Genomic DNA, 9,075 nt, shown 5'->3' on the forward strand with positions numbered 1-9,075 from the left:
CTGCTGCTTCAGAAGACTTTATTAGCTCTATTGGAATATCACATTCAGAGTCTTTGTTGTTTTGTAAGGTGCTCAGGCCGGTTGTCGTGATCAAGCTACTGCTTCTCTACACCTTGGCATTTTACAAACACACAGTGTCCCAGTCAATATGTGTAGTGCTATGGAGTTTGCTTTGCACTCACTTGTAAGCCAGAGTCCTCTGCTGCATCCATGTCTTTGGCTCCCCACACACATCAGAAGACAACCAGTTCATTTTAACAAGATCAACTTTACTGGACAGTTCAAGTACATCAGTGTTATGAATGGGTCACCGAGGAGGAAAAAAAACTAAACATGCTAAGCCCAGAAAAACCAGAGAGGTTGGTAACTATGCAGATTGCAGATCCCTGATCCTAACCACACAACTAGCAGCAGCCGTGGAGCATACCTACGATGAACCTAGATGCCTCGTCACGGCCGGAGGACTAAATAAGCCTAAAGCAAGAAAAGGGGAAAACTAACTGCCCCAGAGCAGACCCCAAAGGAATAGACAGCCCCCACACATGTATTGACGGTGAAACAAGATGAAAACACAAACACAGGCAGGAAAATAGGCTGAGCAAATGATGGGGCCCAAACTAACTAGAAAGGAGTGGAAAGGAAAGACACTGTCTGCAATCTGCCCAAAACCCTACAAAATAATGTCCAACACTTCTGATAGCAAAATTAACCCTGAAGTCACTAGACTTCTCCCACTATATCAGCACTCTGAAATATTCTGAGACAGAGCAAAAAGAGGCAAATCTAATAAGGGACAAAAAGCAAATTGGCAAATACAGATAAATAAGAGTGGAAATTCAGCACAGCCCCAGCCGGGGCTGGCTGACCACACAAAAAACTGAATAGAACAACAAAATCACGTGTGAACATTAGCAGAGAAACTTAGCTTGAGCTGACTGGAACAGAGCTGAGAACCAAGATCTGACAAGCAGAAGGAATCACCAGCATCAGAGAAGGGCGTCGGCTGTCTTAAATCCAATCTGAGATTCCTGAGGTCCAACCGTCATCCTCATTATCAGGTGGCAGATCTCTACTGATTAGATCAGCCTCACTACCTCCTGTTACCACCAGAGGGAGCCTGGAAGGAGAACTCACAACTGGTAGACCAGAAAATGAACTCACAACACATCAGTCTTTAACAAGCACCATCTGGTTCCAGTTCCATCAATCCAGTATATTTCAAACCTTTGCTCACGCTCAGCTTGGACTATCAATACATTTGATCCTCTTGTCAGGTCCAGGAATTTCCTATCCGCCCCACAGTACTCCTGACATCCGCTACATTTTCGGTTCCACAGTCAGCGTCCCCTGTATGTAAGAGATTAAGGTACACTCCCCAGTGCCTAGTTTGGGCCATAGGCCCCATACATTACAGGAAGGTCTGCAGGAATTTTGGAATTACCTCATGCTGCCAGAATGATGCGTACTCCTTGTGCCTCCAGCCCACTGGACCTTGAATTTGATCTTCACATGAACCTCATGCTACATCTAACTAATAGCAAAATATTCATACTACAAAAATTGTTATTTTCAGGGGCAGGTACACAACAGTCTCTGTTACACCCTTACAGTTTGATAGAAACTTTCTCAAAGCAACAACTTCATCTTTCAGAATGTTCATCTCTCTATCATTTCCAGTCTGTTTCATCTCATATCACTAAATTGTTCTTATAAAGTTGCTCTATCTACTCTTTCCAACTTTCCTTGAGTTCTTCTGGCTCAGTTAGCTTGTTCCTGTTAGAATCTTCCAAAATGCCCACTCTTTGTTGAAACTTTCATTGTATCTCTTTGATCTTTAGGTATGTATTCCTGGCCTTGCCCCTTAAAAGTTCACTTTCTTTCTCTGTACATATCTTTTGGTAATAAAATTGTTTGTCTGCTCGATGGCTCTCTTTAGTCTTCTACTGCATCCTGTGTTATCTGAGTCATGCTTGTTACCTTTTGCCATTTGTCTTTCCATTCATTTTTCGATGATCTTTATGATCTCTTCTGTTAATTAAGGCTGTGGGGGTCTCATTTGCTTCTTGTTTGTTGTCTTATTGGCTTCTTCAGTAATGATAGTCTTTATATGTGCCCATATATGTATGGACATATAATAGGACCACAAATACAATTAATAAAACCTTAGCAATGGATGTGCTTTATGATTATTTGATTGCATATTTTAAATTTTCTTTTTACTATCAATGGGTAACATTATTGATATGGTCTAATAATTTCCTGCAGGACAGGAACACAACGTTCCCAGATAACAACATTAAACTGATAATATCTTCCACAAACATTTACTATCAATACTATAGATGTCCTATATGTTTAGCATCTGACAGTAGTTCAGTTAACAATTAACTGTAAAGGAAATATACCACCGCACAATATTTACCACAGAGGACATATAAACCTTGACTCTGTATTCTACGAATATTGAAACATACAAAACAATGTTCCTTTTTTCTCCCGAAGCATCGCACCAGGAAAGTGACCCTGCACAGAGGTGATGGTGGCCATGAACTTTATATGGCTGTAGGCCAAACAAGATATGAATTCCAACTTCAACTCAGCTCGGACAACAATGTATGTGTTGTCAATGGGGAAAGGGGAATAAGCTGCTGCCAGACACCATGGGCAAAGGGTTATCTCAAGTTATAAAGATTAGGCATGCTGAATTACAACATGCCCAATCTTTCTTTTCCCTGTCAGGGGACACTTGGGACAACCACATACACATTAAATTGTCTGCCAATTCTGACAATTTTGATACGTATCTGAAGTGCATGTGAGAAACATGGCAGAGGGGACACCCAGATTCGGTGGCCTGTAAATTCCTGTTCAGAACAGCAGTTGACACAGATCCTCCAGGTCTTTGATGCACTGATCTAAAGCCCTGCAATGCAAAAGCACTGCAGAGAACTATACCAACAATCAGGACAGGGAAAGTTGACAAGGTAAATAAGTTAAAAAAAAGTTTAACAAAATTGTAAAAACATTAATAAAAAAATCACAAACTAAAGAACTAAAAAAATGAAAAACTATTGATCCAATAAATACATATATTTATGTAAAAAAAAAATAAAAGTACACATATTTGGTATTGCCATATCCAGAATGACCCAATATATGAAACTATCCCACTAATTAACCCATGCAATGAACAATGTAAGAGAAAAAAAATGGCCGACCTATGAAGCTATCCCACTAATTAACCCATAAAAAAAAACATGGCTTGTTCTTTTGTTCTTCATACCGATGATCAAAAAGTTGAATGTAAATAAACACTAAATCACTGAAAACATCATCTTGTCCCATAAAAAAAGCTGCCATAGAGCTCCATCAGTGGAAAAATAAAAAAGTTATAGCTCTCACAATATAGCTATGCAAAAACAATCCTTTTTTCTATAAAATAGTTTTTATCTTGTAAAAGTGCCAAAACATAAAAACAAGATATAAATGTGGCATCATAATTGTACTTGCCTAAAGACTAAACTTGTCTTATCACTTTGACCGCACAGTGAACGACATAAAAAAGAAAACAAAAAACAATTCCTGCATTGCTGGTTTTTGTTCATTCTGCCTCACAAAAATCAGAATAGAAAGCAATCAAAAAAAGTCATGTGACTGAAAATGGTACCAATAAAAACGTCAACTCGTCCTCTAAAGCAACAAGCCCTCACATGATTCTGCCTCACAAAGATCGCAGTAAGTCTTGTCTCACATTTATCCTGCACTTTACGCTGAGCGCTTACACTGGAGTTTCCATGTAAATCTCTGAAATACATGATTCAGACGGAACCCCCAGCAGAAGATTCGATATAATGAGGCAGATGGAGGCAGTGTGTAGGTCTTCAGACCTATGATTCAACAGTGTCTGTCTTTTAAAGCGCGCATAAAAGTGCTATTGGCCACAGTTTTATGCACCTCTTAAAAGAAGGATTCCGCTGAACAGAGGCCTGAAGGAGTCGATAGTAACTGTGCTTCCTCATTATAGTTAATGGCTCTCTCGGGGGTTTCATCTGAATGAAGTCATTCAGAGATTTAGATGGAAACCTTGATACAAGTGCTCAGTGTAGAGTATTATTATTATTATTATTATTATTTATTGTTATAGCGCCATTTATTCCATGGCGCTTTACATGTGAGGGGGGTATACATAAAAACAAGTACAATAATCTTAAACAATACAAGTCATAACTGGTACAGGAGGAGAGAGGACCCTGCCCGCGAGGGCTCACAATCTTCAAGGGATGGGTGATAATACAGTAGGCGAGGGTAGAGCTGGTCGTGCAGCGGTTTGGTCGATCGGTGGTTACTGCAGGTTATAGGCTTGTCGGAAGAGGTGGGTCTTCAGGCTCTTTTTGAAGGTTTCGATGGTAGGTGAGAGTCTGATATGTTGTGGTAGAGAGTTCCAGAGTAGGGGTGATGCGCGAGAGAAATCTTGTATGCGATTGTGGGAAGAGGAGATAAGAGGGGAGTAGAGAAGGAGATCTTGTGAGGATCGGAGGTTGCGTGCAGGAAAGTACCGGGAGACGAGGTCACAGATGTATGGAGGAGACAAGTTGTGGATGGCTTTGTATGTCATGGTTAGGGTTTTGTAATGGAGTCTCTGGGCAATTGGGAGCCAGTGAAGGGATTGACAGAGGGGAGAAGCTGGGGAATAGCGGGGGGACAGGTGGATTAGTCGGGCAGCAGAGTTTAGAATAGATTGGAGGGGTGCGAGAGTGTTTGAGGGGAGGCCGCAGAGCATGAGGTTGCAGTAGTCAAGGCGAGAGATGATGAGGGCATGGACTAGGGTTTTTGCAGATTCTTGGGTGAGGAATGAACGGATGCGTGAAATATTTTTGAGTTGAAGTCGGCAGGAAGTGGAAAGGGTTTGGATATGTGGTTTGAAGGAGAGATCAGCATCAAGGATTACTCCGAGGCAGCGAGCCTGGGGACTGGGGAGAGTGGGCAGTCATTTACTGTAATTGATAGGTTCGTAGGGGGGGTCACGTGAGATGGGGGAAAGATGATGAATTCTGTTTTGTCCATGTTGAGTTTCAGATATCTAGTGGAGAAGAAGGATGAAATAGTGGACAGACATTGAGGGATTCTGGTTAGTAGGGAGGTGATATCTGGTCCAGAGATGTAGATCTGTGTGTCATCAGCATAAAGATGATACTGAAAGCCATGAGATTCTATGAGCTGTCCCAGGCCAAAGGTGTAAATAGAGAACAGCAGGGGCCCTAGGACTGAACCTTGTGGGACTCCGACAGATAGGGGGCGAGGTGAGGAGGTGGTGTGTGAGTGGGAGACGCTGAATGTCCGGTCTGTTAGGTATGATGAGATCCAGGAGAGGGCCAAGTCTGTGATGCCGAGGGATGAGAGGGTCTGTAATAATAGGGAATGGTCCACTGTGTCAAAGGCAGCCGACAGGTCCAGGAGGAGGAGGACAGAGTAGTGTCGCTTGCTCTTGGCAGTTAAGAGGTCATTGGTGACCTTAGTAAGGGCAGTTTCAGTGGAGTGGTGTGACCGGAAGCCAGATTGTAAGCGGTCGAAGAGGGAGCAAGAAGAGAGATGGGAGGACAGTTCAAGGTAGATGTGTTGTTCCAGTAGCTTGGAGGCGTATGGGAGAAGTGATATAGGGCGATAGCTAGATACAGAGGATGGGTCAAGAGAGGGCTTTTTGAGGATAGGTGTGATGGAGGCATGTTTAAAGCTTGAGGGGGAAAACACCAGTTGTTAGTGATAGGTTGAAGAGATGGGTTAGGGTTGGGATGAAGACTGTGGTGAGGTTTGGGATGAAGTGGGATGGGATCGGGTCGAGTGCACAGGTGGTGAGATGTGATCTTGAGAGTAGAGTGGAGAGTCGATCTTCTGTAATGGTGGAGAAGTTGGTTTTGAAGGTGGAGGGCTGGGAAGTCGGGAGGAAGGGCTCTGGGGGTTGTTGACCAAAACTGTCCCTGATGTTATCAATTTTCTGCTTGAAAAATGAGGCAAAGTCTTCAGCTGAGATGAGTGGGGAGGGAGGAGGTGCTGGGGGGCGGAGGAGAGAATTGAAGGTGTTGAATAACTGTTTAGGGTTGTGAGACAGGGAGGATATGAGAGATGAGAAGTAGGTTTGTTTAGCTGTGGCGAGTGTGGTCTTGAAAGTAGTGAGGGACTGTTTGAATGCGATGAAATGCTCGTTGGAGTGGGATCTTTTCCATCTGCGCTCAGCAGCCCTGGAAGCTCGCCTCAGCTCTTTGGTCAGGCTGGTGTGCCAGGGCTGTCTGTTGATTTTGCGAGTTTTGGTATGTGTAAGTGGGGCAGCGGATTCCAAAGCTACAGCTATTGTGGTGTTATATAGAGCGGCAGCGTCATCCGCATTGTGTAAGGAACTTATATCTGTAAGAGGGAGGAGGGATTCGGAGAATGAGTGTAGGTCAAGGTGTTTAAGATTCCTGCGAGGGTGTGAAAGTTTGTGGGGTGGGGATTGTAGACATGGAGTGAAGAGGGAAGAGAATGTGAGCAGGTTGTGGTCAGAGAGAGGAAGAGGTGAGTTAGAGAGGTTAGATAGGGAGCAGAGGCGGGTGAAGATGAGGTCCAGTGTGTGGCCATCTTTGTGGGTGGCTGTAGAAGACCATTGAGTGAGGCCGAAGGAGGAAGTGAGAGATAGAAGTTTAGTGGCAGCTGAGAGGGAAGTGTCAATGGGGATGTTGAAGTCGCCCATGATGATAGTAGGGATGTCCGCGGAAAGGAAATGAAGTAACCAGGTGGTGAAGTGGTCAAAGAAGGTGGTGGCTGGCCCTGGGGGGCGGTAGATGACAGCCAGTTGGAGGTTGGAGGGGGAGTAGATGCGCACAGAGTGCACCTCAAAGGAAGGGAGGGTAACAGAGGGTGGCAGTGGGATTGGGGTGAAGGAGCAGGTATCTGACAGGAGAAAACCAACTCCTCCACCATGTTTGCTGCTGGGGCGGGGGGTGTGAGAAAGGTGGAAGCCGCCATACGAAAGTGCAGCAGGAGAGGCTGTGTCAGAAGGGGTGAGCCAGGTTTCGGTGATGGCGAGGAAGGAGAGTTTGGTAGTAACAAAAAGATCATGGATGTAGGAAAGCTTGTTGCAGACAGAGCGAGCGTTCCACAGAGCTCCTGTTAGTGGGACTGGGGAAGCAGGGGCTGGGTGAATGGGTATAAGGTTGGAGAGGTTACGGAAGGTTGTGATAGAGTGTGGATGGGAGGTAGAAATGACTGTGGGAATGTGGTGAGGAGGACCAGGATTTGGAGAGATATCACCAGCAGTGAGAAGGAGCAGAGAAAGTGTTAGCAGGTGGGAGCAGGAGAGGGCATGAGGGGGCTGTCTGTGTTTGGAGACAGAGGATTGTATGTTAAGGAACAGTTTTGAGGCGGAGGTGAGGTGGATGGGGAGGATTGAAGAAGAGATGAACAGTTCCTTACTAGGAGTAGGGATTAGGGGAATTAGCAGAAAGTGAAGGATTATTGGGGTGAAAGTGAAAACAAACAGAAACATTGTTTACAGTGACTGTGTCCAGTTACCTTCAGTTCCCTTCTGGTTCAATTCTGGTTTTAATTCTTAAATTAATCTTCACACTTCTAGCACACACTTATAGCAATCACAATGCAGACTGAAGTCTATGCAGACTTGTGCTCTGCAATATATGTACAACTAAGTGCAGTCAGGTGTGAAGCAGAGAGGAGTGGTCTCTGCTCATCTTGGCCAGACAATTAAGATTGGACCAGATGTATATGATCAAGCCAGAGTAAACAAGGTCATAAATAACACTGGGGTAAGCTGGGGTTAGCTGAAAGGCATACCATGTGAATGCTAGGTGCAGAGGCAAGTCTATGTGCAAAGCTGGGTGACGCACTGTGTGTCCTTCATAGACAGACAGCAGGAGAGCAGGAGAGGTGGGTGGATGGACATACCATGTGAATGCTAGGTGCAGAGGCAAGTCTATGTGCAAAGCTGGGTGACGCACTGTGTGTCCTTCATAGACAGACAGCAGGAGAGCAGGAGAGCTGGGTGGATGGACATACCATGTGAATGCTAGGTGCAGAGGCAAGTCTATGTGCAAAGCTGGGTGACGCACTGTGTGTCCTTCATAGACAGACAGCAGGAGAGCAGGAGAGCTGGGTGGATGGACATACCATGTGAATGCTAGGTGCAGAGGCAAGTCTATGTGCAAAGCTGGGTGACGCACTGTGTGTCCTTCATAGACAGACAGCAGGAGAGCAGGAGAGCTGGGTGGATGGACATACCATGTGAATGCTAGGTGCAGAGGCAAGTCTATGTGCAAAGCTGGGTGACGCACTGTGTGTCCTTCATAGACAGACAGCAGGAGAGCAGGAGAGCTGGGTGGATGGACATACCATGTGAATGCTAGGTGCAGAGGCAAGTCTATGTGCAAAGCTGGGTGACGCACTGTGTGTCCTTCATAGACAGACAGCAGGAGAGCAGGAGAGCTGGGTGGATGGACATACCTGTCGGAAGAATAGAGATGCTTGTTAGAGTGCGATGGTGGCAGGTAGCAGGGCACAGTCTGTATTCATCCTTCTGGTTTTAATTCTTAAATTAATCTTCACACTTCTAGCACACACTTATAGCAATCACAAATACGAATCAAAATGTTATGTAAAATGTTCCCAACAAAAGCTTCAACTCAATCCACAAAAAAGCAAGTCCCTACTCGGGTCTGTCATCTGTCAGTCGAAATGTAGGGGTCTTTCACGTTACTGGTAGCACAAAGGCTCTGGAAAAGTTCTATGATTTCCCCCCAAAAGAAATCCAGTGAATTTTTGGGTCCGAAATCCAAATGCCCCTCGCCCTTCTGAGCCCCACAGTGTGCCTAAATCGCAGTTAGCTCACACGTTTGACCAATTAATTTACGATGTCCTTGTCTTCAGAAGTATGAGCTGGGCACAAGGTATGTGCACTACAATATAACAAGCATTACAATATAAGGGCACTACAATGGCAGATTTGCAATTTTCACTCAGCAACATCCACTACTGCTTGTTTCTGGCAAACACCCGTGGACTCAAAATCATCACTGGACCTGTAGATAA

Source organism: Dendrobates tinctorius, unplaced genomic scaffold (genome assembly GCF_039654945.1).
Source record: "Dendrobates tinctorius isolate UK_male_01 unplaced genomic scaffold, ASM3965494v1 ptg000070l, whole genome shotgun sequence".
Lineage (NCBI taxonomy): Eukaryota > Metazoa > Chordata > Amphibia > Anura > Dendrobatidae > Dendrobates > Dendrobates tinctorius.